This window comes from Mesoplodon mirus (assembly GCF_964341445.2).
Source record: "Mesoplodon mirus genome assembly, chromosome: 4".
NCBI lineage: Eukaryota > Metazoa > Chordata > Mammalia > Artiodactyla > Ziphiidae > Mesoplodon > Mesoplodon mirus.
This window is the reverse complement of record NC_138979.1, coordinates 83296424-83314818: the sequence shown is the minus strand read 5'-3', so window position 1 is coordinate 83314818 and position 18395 is coordinate 83296424. Positions and strand designations below refer to the sequence as shown.

At 44.4% G+C, this 18395-nt stretch overlaps 1 pseudogene across 1 annotated transcript in view; it reads left to right on the top strand.

Moving 5' to 3' along the window:
* LOC309802861 (ankyrin repeat domain-containing protein 26-like) overlaps positions 1 to 18395 on the top strand; it is a 143317-nt pseudogene that overhangs the window by 108620 nt on the left and 16302 nt on the right. The window contains exon 31 of the transcript XR_014296158.1: positions 669 to 1068. The product of XR_014296158.1 is annotated as an ankyrin repeat domain-containing protein 26-like (transcript). The remainder of the gene's footprint in view (positions 1 to 668; positions 1069 to 18395) is intronic.

The following is an 18395-nucleotide window of genomic DNA, read 5'->3' as shown; positions in this document are numbered from 1 at the left end:
CACTCTCTCCTATCTCTTTTCACCCCCTACTATCTTCTCTCTGCTCCCCTCTTTCCCCCCACTGCCCCCACCCCATCACCAATTTGCTACTTATTTATAATGCAGAGAAATTTGTCTCTTGACTGTCACTAAAGTATGCCCTCATTATCTCATCTCCTATACCGAGCAGGATATTTTCCTAAATAAAATATTTTCTTTCCTAAGAGTAATTCTAGTGTCAACTAAACCATAGAGACAGACAGATGAATAGCACGAGTTTTTGCTCCACTAAAGCACACAGTCCCTCTGCCTTCCCGTCCTCTCCTTTGAAGAGTCTTCATCATCTCTTTTTGTCCCATTTTCTTAATCTAACTCTGAGATCACTTCTTTCATTTATAATAATTATGGTTATTTTCTCTCCTTCCTTTGTCTGAGATCCCTTTCTTAGTTCTTCTATTTCATTACCCACATCACAGCCCAGAATTATACAACTTTCATCTGTGGATCCTTTCCATGGCAGCTGGCAGCTTTATACAAACGCCAAAATCTGGATATTCTTAGTGTAAAGGCTGGGCTTCCCTTCTACCATCGGGGGGCTTAGGAATCCCAAGTGGAAGGGAACTCTGTCCACAATTCCCGCTCTCCTTTGCATTCCCAACACCAGCCTCCTGGCTTAGGACCCTCACTAGTCTTTCCTCGACTATTACAATAGCATCGTTAATGATGTCCCCGATTTGGTCCCTACTCCACCCACCACCTCCAGGTCCCCATTGACAGTCAGTCTCGTGCTCACAAATCTTCAGTGGCTCCTAGTGGCTTACAGAACAATACTAACCTTCCCCCAGCTCAAGTCTCCTACTGAAATAAGAATGGAGTATCAGAAGGAAGATGGGAAAAACAGAACGCTGGACAGAGGAAGAGACAGCACTGACGTCTCAGCATGGAGGGAGGAAGAGGCAGAGCTTGTACCCACAGAGGACAGTAGAACTCAGGGTGCCAGCCATAAAGGTGACCCACAGGAGAAGGGTTTGAGATACCTGGGGCCACCTTGGCAGTCACTGAGATTCAGCTCAGGAATCAGAACTCTGGGTACTCTTATTATAAAAAATCCAGAATAAGAGAACAAGTGGAGATAGATGTTGGACATGGGGTATGTAGAAAAATGAGCCAGGTCAAAGGCCAGTTTGCCAAGGGAATTTATTCTGCACTCTCTGATGCAATGACTCCATCTTGTATTGTTATACTCCCTTGAGACAAAGAGCTATATGAATGACCAGCTTTGGGACCTTATTTCCAGAATAAACTCCACTTGGTTCACTCCTTCACCTGAACACAGTGTAAAGGTTTTATTTAGTAACCATATTTGTGCCTCTTTCTTTTGGTTGTCTACCTGTGGCCTGTGCTTCGGGACCCATGCTGCCCCAGACAGAAAGCTCTCCAAGGTCAGGTACTCCACCTTATGGGTTAAATTGCTGTGTGTGGCCCTGTTTCAGCCCATGAACTGTACTGCATCATTTAGATTTTACTAATGAAGGGCTGCAAGCAGCCAAAGGAACCATCTGAGGGGCTGGGAAGATGCTAGTTAAGAAGAGCCTTTGGCCACCTACAGTGAGAAATCATTATTTTTCGTGTGTTTAAGGCCAAATCTAAGTCCAGGGAAAATCTGGTGAGTGGAATATTGAAAAGCACAGATGAGATGGAGAGAAAGTCGCAGCTATTTGTCTGGGAGGTGATGGGGCGAAGCTGTGGTTATTTCAATGATGGAAGGAAGGAAAACGCTGCCCAGGGAGACTGGTAAGGAGGACAGGTGTTCTGCAGGTGGGAGTAAGCATGGACCAGGTTTGGATTCAGAGACACTTAGATTTGAATCCCAACGCTTGTTATTTTCCCGAGTTTTGTCTAGCTCCATTTATGTAATCTCAGTTTCCTCATCTGTGAAGTGGGAATCCAAGCACCTGTCCCAAAGATTTGTGGGAAGATTAAACTGGGACAACAGGCATAAAAGGAACAAGTATCTGGTCCACATCAAAAAGTGCTGTTTCCTTTCTTCCCTCCCTCCTTCCTTCCTCCTTCCCTGCCCCCATTCCATCAAACCAGCTCCTAGAAGGCAGTGCACTGGCAATGAAATAAGACCACATTTGTCCTCCCCCAGAAGCATGTCACCAAAATATTGACAAAGATTTGAGGACTTCTAAATAATCCTATAGGAGCTACCCAGGGTGAAAAGAGAAATCGTTGAGAAACCAATTTCATCCTCAGCTTCCGAGGGCTTATTACAAGCAATGGTGAGGAATAAGTATATAAAGATGACTGGCATTACAATAGCCCCATTCATCCACCAACATTTTCAAAGTCGCTCAGAAAGTTTTCCAATATCACATTTCATCCCTCTCCCAAGAAACAAGCATTTTGCTCATCTGTGAAATGATATCTCCACCATTGCCCCTGTAAGAAACATGGCATCCACTGAGCTGCCTCAGACACACCACAGGGAACAACATTCACAGGGATTTGGAGAGGGTCAGAAGAGGTAGGACATGATGACTTGCCTGGGATCTAGCCAGGATGTCAGAAGTAACCGTTCAAAACTTTGGCAATGGCTATAGTGTTACATGCAAGAAGTCCCCAAACAGACAGGGCACCGTGTGAGGTACCTCCATCCCCTGACTTCCATATGCTTCTCCCTCACAGAGCTGAGCTGAGATGTGAGCCTTAAGAGCTGTCTTGTGGACCATTTGCTTCAGTTCACTTTTCTGTGGGCATCTAGGTTGAGAGCAGCCTGCTGATGACCCCGTGTAGGCAGAGAAACAACTTCACTGGCAGGAAAACCGCAATGTCTGCATCTGGCAAAACACAGACTCCCAGCGGGTACTTCAAGGAGTTCCTCTGTGACTCAGAGAGGAAAATATCACCTCCTGAGTCACCAGTGCTGTCCCAGCCAGCTGGCTCTGCCTCTCTCCAAAATCTCCTCCTCAGACCCTGACAAGCCCTTCAGTGAGACCACCACCAGAGACCACCAGGTGATGCTGAGCTGGTGTAGACAGACACAGAGGAGTACTTCTGACTATCCTAGTTCAGTGAACTGATTGGGACTAACCTAGAAAGATACATTCCTTTTTGTTGGCATAATCCATTTTGATTAAGAGATCCATCCAGAGCAGGCTTGAAATTGTCCTCTAGCAAACAGGGTCATTTTGGCAAAAAAAAAACAAAAAAAAGTGGACAGAGGACCCCTCCTGCAGTGGGGGCCCCTGGTCTGTGTGCCTTCTGGTCTGACTGCTCCAGAGAGAGCAGGGCATGACCGAACATCTAAGACAGCCCAGCCGGTTAAACGCTAAACAGTACCACCATGTGGGAATGACAGAGACCCAGAATAAGTGCATGAGGGAAACCGCGGACAAATTGGAACTTAGCTCAGGAAAAGAGGCTCTTGGTTAAACTATTTTAACTTTCAGCTGGACTTGTGGCTTTTGATTAACCTGTATGCAACGTGTGTTTATGGAGCGCCAGGAAACACCAGGCAGAGAGAACATGGTACGGCAGAAAGAGAACAAGCTTTGAAACCTCGGTCTGGCCTCCCTCTACTTCAGTCTTCTCATCAGTAAAATGGGGATAATACCATATCTAGCATGTAGGGTTGATGTCTGGATTAAACATTACTGTGGACTACATTACTGGCCTCATTCTTCATTTCTCCCTCATGCTTTGACATGTGAGTTTGAAACACCCCCTATCCACCCACCACCCCCTCCCCTTGACTCCCCACCCCTTGACTTTGGGTTTGGCCATGTCACTTGCTTTGACAGATTGAATGAGGTGAACGTGACAGGGTACCAATTCCTAGCATAGGTCATGGAGGCCTTGCATGTTTCCACTTGGCCTCTTGTCCCCCTGCCATAGCCAAGAGAAGAGCATGCCTTGGCTGGACTCCTGGTCCCAGGATGATGAGAGACACATGGAGCAGGGCCACCCCCATGACCAGAGCCTGGAAAAGAGCCATCCTGGTTAACTCACAGAGCTTCAACAAGAAAAACCACTCAACCAAGCCCAGCCCCACTCAACTGAGATCAGCAAAACCCTAGAAAATATGAACACGAATAAATGATTGACTTTGGGTTTTGTTTGTTCTTCTCTCTCTAGCTGTTTTAGGTGTAAGTTTAGGTTGTTTATTTGAGATTTTTCTTGTTTCCTGAGGTAAGATTGTATTGCTGTAAACTTCCTCAGAAGCAACCTAAATGTCCATCGATAGAGGAATGGATAAAGAGGATGTGGTACATATATACAATGGAATATTACTCAGCCATAAAAAGAGAATGAAATAATGCCATTTGCAGCAACATGAATGGACCTAGAGATTACCATGCTAAGTGAAGTAAGTCAGACAAAGACAAATATTATACGATATCACTTAGAATCTAATCTTAAAAATGATACAAACAAACTTGTTTCCAAAGCAAAAACAGACTCACAGACTTCAAAAACAAACTTATGGTTACCAAAGGGAAAAGGTGAGAGGGAGGGATAAATTAGGAGTTTGGGAGTATTACACACTACTATATATAAAATAGATAATCAATAAGGACTACTGCGTATCACAGGGAACTCTACTCAATATTCTGTAATAAGCTATATGGGAAAGGAATCTGAAAAAGAATGGATATATGTATATGTATAAATGAATCACTTTGCTGTACACCTGAAACTAACACAACACAGTAAATCAAGTATACTCCAATATAAAATAAAAGTTAAAGTAAATAAATAAATAACATCCCTGAAACAGAAAAAAAAAAAGAATAAATGATTGAAGTGTTCTTAAGCTATTGAGCTTTGGGACGGTATGTTATACAGCATTACTACTGCAATAGCTAACCGATACACTTGTATCTATAAACACACACTCATAAAGCATCTCCCATAGAACCAACTGTATAGTGGATGCTCAATAAATAGTCATTTTCTTCCCTTTCCCTACTATGTTTCAAACACTGTGCTGTACAGTGGGAATACAGAGAAAAAGAAACCTCAGAGGAACTTCCAGGTTGGTGGAAAAAGAACTATAAGACATCAGTTCAAGTCCTAGGTCCCTCGTAAAAAATTAACAGGAGCCATGGAAAAGAAAAGCAATGAGCAAATGCCTTCTCTTCCTCAATTTTTCCCTAAAATATGATAAAATTGATGTTCTCCCAAACAGATTTCTATTTCCTGAGACCACGTCTATCAGATATTTTTATGACTTTAGAAAGAAAGACTCCTTTAAGACGGGGAGAGCTTTTTGGGTTGTGTCTGTTCTTTGCCTTATATTAAGTTTCTGATGGAGACTCCTCGGGAAGCAGCCTGGTTTTGGTGGGGTCAGAGAATGTTGCAAATCCAGCTAACCTAAGCTCGAAGCAGAAAAGGCCTTCAAGGGAGATAAAAGGGCTTTTTTCTTTATCTATGTTGAAGAAAGTAGTTCAAAACTGGACCTATTTTTCTGAAGACAAAAGCATACTCTCTGCAGCTGCCTACCCTCATGAAAGGAAACAGTCCTTGATAGGGACTTTGCCATGGAAGAATCAAATCCACTAGCAGGTAAAGCATGAAGATATTAGGGATTTTATCTCTAACCATGTAATACCTGTCATTGAACGTTCATCCAGTAATGGGACAGCCCAAGAATACCCTTCCGTGTCCTTAAATCTCTCCTGTCAGGGAAGCTTTAAGGATCATTCCTATGCTTTACCCCTTTGAAACGACCATTCAATGGTTTGCTGTGAGAATAGCCTCCGCCTGACAGAGAATTATTGGCTTTTTACTTGTCAGCTCCGAGGAAATGGCTATGTGATAACTGGCAGCTGAGGCAGCTGGCAGACAAAAGGGCACTGAGACGTGAAGCTTAGAGTCCGCAGGGAACGGTGTTGTCCAGAATACACTCCTGCCTCTGCTTCAGTGAGGGCTGGCCACCTCCAGGAGAGGGACTTGGCTTCAGAGAAAGGACTCGAAGATGTGTTTGCATGACCAGACTCAGTTCAGGAAAAGTCAGAGCCGTGGACAGCATTTCCCTGTCACTCTGATGAACAGAGAATTCCCTTCCAGCCATATGGCTCTGCCCATGTCATCCTTCTTATACGATGGACTACATAACACTCTCCCCTATGTCAGTTACCTGAAGCTTTGCTATTTATATCACCCCATGTGATTTATCATGTTACATATTAGACCACATGAAACTGCAGCTATTTGATCCGTTTGATCCACCAAAACTTCAATTTCAAGAAAAGTGTTAATTTCTTGTTAGGTTTTTTTTTTTTTTTAATTTATTTATTTTTGGTTATGTTGGGTTTTCGTTGCTCCGTGCAGGGTTTCTCTAGTTGCGGCGAGTGGGGGCTACTCTTCGTTGTGGTGCCCAGGCTTCTCATTGCAGTGGCTTCTCTTCTGGCAGAGCACAGGCTCTAGGCGCACGGGCTTCAGTAGTTGCAGCATTTGGGCTCAGTAGTTGTGGCTCACGGGCTCTAGAGTGCAGGCTCAGTAGTAGTGGTGCACGGGCTTAGCTGCTCCGTGGTATGTGGGATCTTCCCAGACCAGGGCTCGATCCTGTGTCCCCTGGGTTGGCAGGTGGATTCTCAACCACTGTGCCACCAGGGAAGCCCTTGTCAGGTTTTTTATGCACAGTAAAATTCAAACTTCTTTATACACAGTTCTATAAGTTTTGGCAAATGCACATAGTCAATAACCACACCCACAATCAAGATATAAGACATTGCCGGAACCCCCAAAATTCCCTGATGCCCCTTTGTAATCAGTCCCCTCCCCCCACACCCAGCCCCTTGCAACCACTGATCAGTTTGCCATCCCTAAAGATTTGCCTTCTTTAGAATGCCATAGGGATGGAGTCATACCGTAGGTAGCCTTCTTTGACTTAGCATCATACACTTGAGATGCATCCATGTCATTGCAGATATCAGCAGTTTGTTCCTCTTTACTGATGAGCAGAATTCCAATGTATGGATTCACCACATTTTTTATTCCTTCACCAGTGGACAGACAATTGGGTTGTTTCCAGTTTGGGGTGGTTATTAATAAAGCCGCTATAAACATTTGCAAACAGCTTTTTGCGTGGGTGAATATTTTCATTCCTCTTGGGTAAATACCTAGCAGGGGTCACAGGGTGGTAAAATAAGTGTACTTAACTTTATAAGAAATTGCTGAACTATTTTGCAAAGTGATTGTTCCACTTTGCATTCCCAGCAGAAGCTTCTGAGGGTGCCAGTCCCACATCGTCGCCAACCTTGGTCAGACTGGCAGGGACTGGGGATGGTCAGCCATTCTAATGGGTATTGGAGTGGCAGCTGATTGTGACTTTAATTTACATTTCCCTAGTAACTACTAATGCTGAACAACTTTTCATGTGCTCACTTTCTACCCATATGTTTTCTTTGGTGAAGTATCTGCTCAGGTCTTTTGCCCATTTAAAAAAAAAAAAAACTGGGTTATTTGCTTTCTTATTTTGAATTGTTACAGTCCTTTATTCAAGGTCTTTATTCACAAAGTCAATACCAGAATACTAGTCCCTTATCAGATATTAGTTTTGCAAATATTTTCTCCAAGATTGTCTTGTCTTTTCATTTCCTTAAAAACAGTGTCTTTTGGGAATTCCCTGGCAGTCCAGTGGCTAGAACTCCACACTTTCACTGCTGAGGGCCTGGGTTCGATCCCTGATTGGGGAACTAAGATCCCACAAGCCCCACAAGCCACATGGCATGGCCAAAATCAAAATCAAACAAACAAAAAAAAGAGTGTCTTTCAAAAAACATAAGTTTGTTTTGTTTTGTTTTGCTTTGTTTTTAGCAGTATGCGAGCCTCTCACTGCTGTGGCCTCTCCTGTTGCGGAGCACAGGCTCCGGACGCACAGGCTCAGCGGCCATAGCTCACGGGCCCAGCCGCTCTGCGGCATGTGGGATCTTCCTGGACCGGGGCACGAACCCGCATCCCCTGCATCGGCAGGCGGACTCTCAACCACTGTGCCACCAGGGAAGCCCCAAAGCATAAGTTTTTAATTCTGATGAAATCCAATTTATCATTTCTTTTCTTCTATGTTTCATGCTTTTTGTGTCCTATATAAGAAATTTTTGCCTAACCCTGGGTCACAAAGTTTTTCTCCTATGTTTTCATCTAGAAGTTTTATAGTTTTAGGTTTTACGATTACTATGATTCATCTTAGTTAATTTTTGCATAGGGTACAATGTACGGTTCAAAGTTCATTTTTTGGCATATAGATATCCAGTGTTTCCAGCATCATGTGTTGAAGAGGTCAGCCTTTCTCCATCTCACTTCCTTGACATCTTTGTCAAAACCAATTGACCATATATGTGTGGTCTATTTCTGGACTCTATTCTATTCCATTGATCTATGTGTCTATCCTTTTTCCAATACCACATGGTGTTGATTACTCTGGTTTTATAGTATGTCTCAAAATCAGGTGGTGGGAGTCCTCCAAATTTGTTTTCTGAGTGCTTCTTTTTTCAGAGTTGTTTTGGTATTCCAGTTCCTTTGCTTTTCCATATGCATTTTAGAATCAGCTTGTTGATTTCTATGAATAAGCCTAATGAGAGAGTGACTTACCCAAGGTCACACCATTCATATGCATTAGAGTCAGCTCAGTCTCAAATCATTGCTATGGATCCAAGTTCATGATTTGACAGTGGGCCCCACACAGAAGACTGAGGGAGAGCATCATTATGGCAAGGTCCTGCAGAGCTCACCAAAGGTCAAGAATTCTGGCTCTCAGTACATTCAGAAGAAAACTAACCCTTGTCTTCAGTCTCTTAGCCCCGGCCTGGCCTTATCAGAGCAGGGAGGATAATTGGATATTGGCTGGAACAAATCATACAATCATAGACCCATTGTCTGGGGAGCCAAGGTGAAGCCCTGGCGTCTCGTGGAGTGAGGATTCCCAGCTTTAATAAGCCCTGTGCTGTTGACAAGTCTACTCAAGCAAGTTTCTGTCATGCTTTCCTGGTTAGCATTCTCAGTCCCCACTGGTAAGGAATCCCAGCTCTGCACTCTCTTAGCTGGTTCTCAGACACCCTTCCCACCTGCTCCAGTCCTCTCCACCATCTCTGCCACCTTGTCATTGGCTGGGGCTCTGAAGCAATGAGTGCTCAGGACAGAGCGTTGCTACCTGTGTCTGGGTCTATCCCTATGGCTGGCCGCACCCACCGGGCTGTTCCGCTTACCTCTACCCACTTCGCAAATCAAGCCCAGCTTTATTCTTCCCCACTGGACAGCTTCTAAAAAATATCCCTTTGAGCAACCCACTACCCCACAGCCAGGAGGCAGACTACGATAGCAGTTCGTTTCAGAGCTGGGATTTGGAACCAGGTAAAACTGTGTTTGCATCTCAGGTCTGTATTCTGGGGCAAGATACTTAAGTTTCTGAGTCTCTGTTTCCTCCTTTGTAAGACGCCCCACAGGGCTGCCAGGAGAACTCAAACGAAAGAAGGCATTTGAAGTGTCTGACACAATTGCAGGCACATACCTGGTGGCAATCAGCACTATGGTGGCCCCTCTACCCCAGACCACCATCCAGGCCTGCCCCCTTTCCCCACCAGCCCATTCTACTAAGAAGGCGGCCCTCCTACAGAACCCCACATTGCATCACCAGCTGCAACGTCTTCTCCAGTCAGCCATGTGGAAACAAACCTGGAAATATTTGGCTGTAGAAAATTCAGCAAATCCTCCATCACAAGAACAGCAAGCCTCTCCCCCATAGATCCCTCATGCTGACTTGATTGAAGGAAAATGGGCATTTATTTTTCATGATCCAGAAAAAAAAAAAAAAACCTTTGGTACTCAGAGAAAGGGACTCAAGGCTAGTAGCTGACTCTGTGGATTGCTTATTCACTTTAATGAATGGCCAGTGAGAGAGCTTGTCTCCATCCCTGGAGGACCTTAATGAGTGTTTAGTTCTCATTTTCTGACTTACAGCAGAGCCAGACAAGAAGCTCACCTTCATTCTCAACAACGGTACCATTGGCTTGTGAACAAGAAAGCTTGAGACGGTTTTCTGATGGTGGTGGTGGCCAGGGCCAGTCCACCCACTCTCTGGGCTCCCCATGACCAGGGATAGGCACTGATGAGGAGGCGGCCTGGGTCACAGATGGAAGCTGAGGCCAGGGATGCTGCACTGCACACCACACACACAGGGATCATGCCTGCTATCTTGGTGTGTTTCCACTGAGCTCTGACCACGTGACGACAAGTGTGCATCCCACTTGCTGAAGCAACCAGGGTGGGTCATTCTGCAGGGGAGGGGTCACTGGAAGACCTCAGGAGCTAGAAACAAATCTGAACCCAGAAGTCACAGCAGGGACAAGGCCGAAGCCTCAAAACTGCATACACAGGGCTTCCCTGGTGGTGCAATGGTTGAGAGTCCGCCTGCCGATGCAGGGGATGCGGGTTCGTGCCCCGGTCCGGGAAGATCCCACATGCCACGGAGCAGCTGTGCCCGTGAGCCATGGCCACTGGGCCTGCGCGTCCGGAGCCTGTGCTCCGCAATGGGTGAGGCCACAACAGTGAGAGGCCCGCGTACCGCAAACAAACAAACAAACAAACCAAAAAAACAACAAAAAAATTTCATACACAGCCTGAAGGAGAGCACAGCCCCAGTCCCACAGGCATGCCCAGTGGCAGGTGGAACACATTTGCAGACATAGATCTGGACTCTTCTCTCTTCGTGCACCTGCTTCTGGTCCTCCATTCACGCCTGCCCGCTCTCCTCCTCCATGCCTCCCGCTGACATGCTGTCTACCCTATTCACCCCCTTCTTAAAGTTCCTGATTCATTTCCCAAATGTTGATCAGCCTCCTCCCCGCATACAGAAAGTCTCACTGGCCACATCTAAGGGGCCACTACACATCAGCCTTAGCTGAGGACACGCTGACCTCATATGCCCCGCATCTTTACCCTCAGCACAGCCTGAGAAAGGCTATTTCCACCACTGGGAGGGTGCAGGTGGGATTCCAATCCCTGGTCCAGGGCTGGCAAATATCTCCTAGATATGTCTCAACTCTCCCAAACTTTACCTTCGACAGACATGGCATTCTTTCCTGCTGGGCCAAAGTTAGTGGAGTTCAGCCTGAGACCCAGATCAGAGACAGGGTGAGAGCATCAGTTTCAAAGCTGAGAGTCCCGAATCCCAGGAGACCCCTCAGGTGACCACCAGGACACTTGGTCATCTTAGCAGACGACATCACATCCAACGAGGCCTGTGCAAAAGCCACCATCACGGAGTGAGCTGGGGGCTAAGGTAGGAAGCAGGACCAGAAGCTCTGCAGACAGTTCTAGAAATTGAACAGTCACTTCTTACATGAAGAATCCATACTAGGCATGATAGACTCCCTGGGGTAACGAACAGTCCCCAAGTCTCAGTGGCTTAAGGTGACAAATGCTTATTCCTTGTTCACATCACAAAGCACTGGGGGCTGGCAGGGGGGGGCCCTGGTCCACATTCAGGGATATGGGCCCCCACTGAGGAGCGGCTTGGCACCTTTTAGGGCAGAATCCCCCCGGGTCCTCTGTGCTCAGTCACAGACACAGAAGGGGAGAGGAGAAGAGAACTGTGCCAGGCCTGGCAGTGGGCTTCGTGATGAAGCCCGGCTGGATCAAAGTCACCTGCCGAAATCTAACCTTGGGGAGGCAGGAAAATACAGCTGATATAGCTGTGAGCCAAAGCAGAATGGGAAATGGGTCATTGGCTGTCTGTGCAGCTCTCCTCTGCCTACAGAACTCATTAGTCATAAAAGTAGGACCCTCATGGAGAACAGTCTTGAGGTTCCTTTAAAAAATGAAAATAGAGCTACCATATGATCCAGCAATCCCACTCCTGGGCATATATCCAGAGAAAAACATGGTTCGAAAGCATGCGTGCACCCCAATATTCATTGCAGCACTATTTACAGTAGGCAGGACATGGAAGCAACCTAAATGTCCATCAACAGAGGAATGGATAAAGAAGATATGGTACATATATACAGTGGAATATTACTCAGCCATGAAAAGGAACAAAATAATCCCATTTGCTGCAACCTAGAGATTCTCATACTGAGTGAAGTAAGTCAGACAGAGAAAGACAAATATATGATATCACTTATATGTGGAATCTTAAAAAAGGCTACAAATGAACTTATCTACAAAGCTGAAATATTGTTACAGATATAGAAAATAAACTTATAGTTACTGGGAGGTAAGGGTGGGGAGGGATAAATTGGAATATTGGGATTGGCACATACACACTATTATATATAAAATAGATAACTAATAAGGACCTACTGTATAGCACAGGGAACTTTATTCAATAGTCTGTAATGGCCTATGTGGGACAAGAATGGATATATGTATTTGTATAACAGATTCATTTTGCTGTATACCTGAAACTAACACAACACTGTAAATCAGTTATACCCCCCCCAAAAAAATATGTTTTAAGTAGGACCCTCAGTGGTCAGAGGGTCCATTTGCCCCCCTTATCCTCCTTATCCTTTATGTACCTGGGCTAAAACATGAGAATATTGTGGGGTGGCAGGAAAAAAAGGAAGAGAACCCAACAACTCCACTCCTGGATGTATAGCCAAGAGAAATGAAAACATGTTCACACACAAACTTGAACACAAGTGTTCAAAGCAGTATTATTCACAAGAGCCAAAAAGTAGAAACAACCCAAATGGTCATCAATGGACAAATGGATACACAAAGTGTGGTCTATTCATACAATGGAATATTATTCAACCATTAAAAAGGAAACGAGGTACTGATACATGCTGCAATAGGGATGAAATCTAGAAACATTTTGCTAAGTAGAGAGGCCAGGCACAAAAGGGCAAATATTACATGATTCCACATATATGAAATGCCCTGGGTAGGGAAATCCATGGAGGGGTACGTGGGAATGGAGAACGACTGCTAATAGGTACAGGGTTTCTATTTGGGGTGACACAAATGTTCTGGAATTAGGTAGTGGTGATGGTTTCATCACTTCTGAATATATTAAATATCATTGAATTTTATTGGATGGATTTTATACTATGTGAATGTCTCAATAAAAAATAGAGAGAAAGAGAAGGAAAAGTTGCCACTCTGCTTCCCACCCAGACCCTCCCACACCTGCTTTAGAGCTCCCTGCCATCCCCATTGGCCCCTCCATAGGCCCCTGGCACTGCTCTTGCCCCACAGCTGGTTGGTGGGTAGCAAGGGAACACACATACACAGCAGTTGCCATGGTGACATGTGACAGGTCCAAGCCTCATTTCTGCTCTTTGTCTCCAAAGCAGGTGGGCAGCTGTGTCCAGGACGGGCACAGATGCATTGATGGCACGTGGCATCATTGATCTTCATTTCTGCAGGGCACTGCCAGGGCACCAGGGTTTCTAACTGAACCATGGAGCTTCTGGAAACAGTAGCCTAAAAGGTTTCTCTGCCATCTGGTCATTTATTGACCCTTCAGCTCAAAATGCCAAGGCTTCCAGAGAAGCAGTCTGGACTAAAATGCTAGTTTTTCTTCCTTGGGCAGCTGCAGAAAGAAAGTTCTGAAGACAAAGGCAATCTGAGATTCTTTCGTTTCAGTAGAACTGCCCCTGAATAAGAACAATCCCTTCTTTTTGTGTGTGTGGTTTGCATACTTACTTATTTTTTAAATTAATTTTTTGGAGTACAGTTGATTTACAATGTTGTGTCAGTTTCTGCTGTACAGCCAAGTGAATCAGTTATACATATACATATATCCACTCTTTTTTAGATTCTTTTCCCATATAGGTCATTACAGAGTATTGAGTAGGGTTCCCTGTGCTGTACACTGGGTTCTTATTAGTTATCTATTTCATATATAATAGTTTGTATATGTCAGCCCCAATCTCCCAATTTATCCCTCCCCCGCTTTTCCCATTGGTAACCAGAAGTTTGTTTTCTACATCTGTGACTCTATTTCTGTTTTGTAAATAAGTTCCTTTGTACCATTTTTTTAGATTTCACATATAAGTGATATCATTTGTCTTTCTCTGTCTGACTTCACTTAGTATGACAATCTCTAGGTCCATCGGTGTCATTGCAAATGGCATTCTTTCTTTCTTTTTTATAGCTGAGTAATATTCCATTGTATGTATGTACACCACATCTTCTTTATCCACTCCTCCGTCAATGGACATTTAGGTTGCTTCCATGACCTGGCTATGGTAAATAGTGCTGCAGTGAACACTGGGGTGCATGTATCTTTTTGAATTATGGTTTTCTCTGGATGTATGCCCAAGAGTGGGATTGCTGGATCATATGGTAGCTCTATTTTTTGTTTTTTGAGGAACCTCCATACTGTTCTCCATAACAACCCCTTATTTTTGATTCACCATCACATCACTCCTCACAGTAATTGTATGGGGTAGGTGTTATTAAACCCATTTTACAGCCAAGGTGAGTGAGACACAAAGGGAAGAGGTCTGCTTAGGGTCAGCTGCTCACAAACAGTAGAGCTTGGTCTCAGATAACATTGGAGTCAAATGAATCTACACATTCTCAAGTCTAAGCCCTTTACGTTACAAAGGAGAGAACTCACATTTAGGAGGTTAAGCGTCTGGTCTGCAGTCACACAGCTGGACCCGCACTTTGGGTCTTGTGCCTCCCAGCACAATGCTCCAGTGGGGCCACCACAGCACTCTTGAGGAAAATCTGCGCCACAAACATGCCAATGAGCTCTGCAGTCATCATACTTGGAAAGCTTCCCTTGCCTAGAGGATACTCAGCCACCCTCTCCTCCGTACACCCAGGGCACATGGCACTTAGCAGATAGGACTCCAGCTGTCTCTCTATGTGTAAGTTGTCTTCACTAAACCAGGAGCCACCTGTGGGCAGGAACCATATCTTCTTTATTTTTCCATCTCCGAATCTAAAACAATGCCCCAATATGGTGTCATGTTGACTTTATTCACTCATTCATTCATTCACCCATCCATCCATTCACAAATGTTAACTGAGCACTTACTATGTGCTGAGATTTATTCAGGGCTGGCGAGGCTGTGGTGAACAAAACAACCCAGGTATTGTACTTCGTGGGGCTTATGGGCCTGTGGGATGGGGCAAACAATAAACTAGTCACTGAATGAATAGGTAAATAGATCATTTCAAATGGTGATCAGTGCTTCATAGACAAAAAGAAGGAGAAAAAATAAGATAGGGATGGAAACGTGATATCTGAACGGAAACCTGAGTGATAAGAAGGATCCAGCCCTGCCAGAGCTTCTCGGGCAGAAGGAACCAAGAGTGCAGAGGGGGTGGTGCCTCCAAAAATGCAGAAAGATGACCAGGCAGCTGGAGCACAGTAAGCAAGGAGGAGAGTGATGCAAAACAAGGTCAGAAGGTAGGCAGGGGCAGACCGTGCTGAACTAGGAAGGTCGTGGCAAGGAGTCTGGAATTTCCTGGGAGTGATGAGAAGCCTTGGGACAGGGGGTAAGCAAAGGAAGGTCCTGACGTGAGTGACACCATCAGAATATCCCCCTGACCACTGTGGGAAGAGAAGAGACTGTAGGAGGCGTACAGCTCATAGCTGCAGGAGCCACAGGAAGGGTTCCCTGTCCAAGGCGTGGTACCTCAGCCAGGAGTTCCAGCTCAGCATCTCCAGGAACAGGACCACATGACAACACGTGCCAGCTGCAGTGACCCAACAGGAAGGACACCAAATCACCCAGCTTGCATTCTTGCCAAAATGTTGAACTTGAATCTAATCATACGGAAACAACAAAACTGATCCAGGGTGATGGGCATTCTACAAAACAGACGAACTGGGCTGTTTAGAAAAAAAAAACCCTCAAAATTCTGGAGAACAGCTCTAGAAAAAAGTGTGACTAAAGAGACATGACCACTAAATGCAGTGCATAGTTCTTGAATGGAGTCTGGATGCGGTTTGAAGGTCCCTGCAAAGAACATACCTGGGATTACAGAGGCTATTTAAATATGGACTGTATATTACATAATATTAATGTATCCATGATAAACTTGTTGAGGGTGACAATGATGTCGTGCTCATGTGGAAAAATGTCTTCATTTTTAGGAGACGCATGTTGAATTGCTGGGAGGTGAAACAGCAGGATGTCTGCAACTGACTTTAAAATGTTTCAGCCAAAAAAAGAGAGTGAGAGAGAGACAGAGAATGAGAAACAGAGAGAGACAGAGGCACAGACAGAGACAGAGATAAGATAAATGTAGTTAAAGGTTAATAATCAACCAATCCAAGTGAAGAGCAAGCAGGTGTTAATCTTCCTGCTTGTCTATAGGTTTGAATTGTTTAGAATAAAAAATGGGGAGGATGGGAAATAAGTAAACAAATGAGTCAGTTGATTAAAAAAGAGAGATCGGAGGAGTTTCTTTCCTTAACAGCTCTAAGACCAGGATGTTCACATTGATTCTAACGTGGACGGTTCTGGAAGGATGGGGGCAGGACCAGAATGAAGGATCTTTCTTGGTCTTCTCCAGATTGCAGATATTTTTTTAATTTGGAAATTCCCAGAGCAGCAGGGACAAGGTGTGTAATGTTTTAGTGGCTGCTGCCATCTTGTGGATCTCAGAGTCGCGGAGAGGATGGAAGCCAAACCTTCAGGGTCACCTTATGCTAATGAGCTGCGCTCCTCCTCCTGGTGGCCAACTCGCTGGAGGTTAAAGGTTTAAGCACTTCTGTTAACTTCCTTCCAGAATGAGCACCAGTGAAACGCAACCTCCGTCCTTCAACCCCGTATGCCCAGAGTCTTTTGCCTTTAAAATTACCAGGCAAACAGAACTGTCATTGATTTTGTGTGTGTGTGTGAGAGACGCCATCTTTATTATATATTTTTTAACATCTTTATTAGAGTATAATTTCTTTACAATGGTGTGTTAGTTTCTGCTTTATAACAAAGTGAATCAGTTATACATATACATATGTTCCCATATCTCTTACCTCTTGCATCTCCCTCCCTCACACCCTCCCTATCCCACCCCTCTAGGTGGTCACAAGGCACCTAGCTGATCTCCCTCTGCTATGCAGCTGCTTCCCACTAGCTGTCTGTTTTACGTTTGGTAGTGTATATATGTCCATTCCACTCTCTCTTTGTCACAGCTTACCCTTCACCCTCCCTGTGTCCTCAAGTCCATACTCTAGTAGGTCTGCATCTTTATTCCCATCTTGCCCCTTGGTTCTTCGGGCCATTTTTTTTTCTTTTTTTTTTTTTTTAATTTCGATAAATATGTGTTAGCATTCGGTATTTGTGTTTCTCTTTCTGACTTACTTCGCTCTGTATGACAGTCTCTAGGTCCATCCACCTCACTACAAATAACTCAGTTTCATTCCTTTTTATGGCTGAGTAATATTCCATTGTATATATGGGCCACATCTTCCTTATCCATTCATCTGTTGATGGACACTTAGGTTACTCCCATGTCCTGGCTATTGTAAATAGAGCTGCAATGAACATTTTGGTACATGACTCTTTTTGAATTATGGTTTTCTCAGGGTATATGCCCAGGGGTGGGATTGCTGTGTCATAAGGTAGGTCTATTTGTTGTTTTTGAAGGAACCTCCATACTGTTCTCCATAGTGGCTGTATCAATTTACATTCCCACCAACAGTGCAAGAGGGTTCCTTTTTCTCCACTCCCTCTCCAGCATTGATTGTTTCTAGATTTTCTGATGATGGCCATTCCGAAGGGTGTAAGATGATATCTCATTGTAGTTTTGATTTGCATTTCTCTAATGATTAATGATGTTGAGCATTCTTTCATGTGTTTGTTGGCAATCTGTATATCTTCTTGGGAGAAATGTCTATTTAGGTCTTCTGCCCATTTTTGGATTGGCTTGTTTGTTTATTTGATATTGAGCTGCATGAGATACTTGTATGTTTTGGAGATTAATCCTTTGTCAGTTGCTTCATTTGCAAATATTTTCTCCCATTCTGAGGGTTGTCTTTCATCTTTTTTTTTAAACATCTTTATTGGAGTATAATTGCTTTACAATGGTGTGTTAGTTTCTGCTTTATAACAAAGTGAATCAGTTATACATATACATATGTTCCCATATGTCTTCCCTCTTGCATCTCCCTCCCACCCACCCTCCCTATCCCACCCCCCTAGGTGGTGACAAAGCACAGAGCTGATCTCCCTGTGCTATGCGGCTGCTTCCCACTGGCTATCTATTTTATGTTTGGAAGTGTATATATGTCCATGTCACTCTCTTACTTTGTCACAGCTTATACTTCCCCCTCCCCATATCCTTAAGTCCATTCTCTAGTAGGTCTGTGTCTTTATTCCCGTCTTACCCCTAGGTTCTTCATGACATTTTTTTCTCTTAGATTCCATATATATGTGTTAGCATATGCTATTTGTCTTTCTCTTTCTGATTTACTTCACTCTGTAGGACAGACTCTAGGT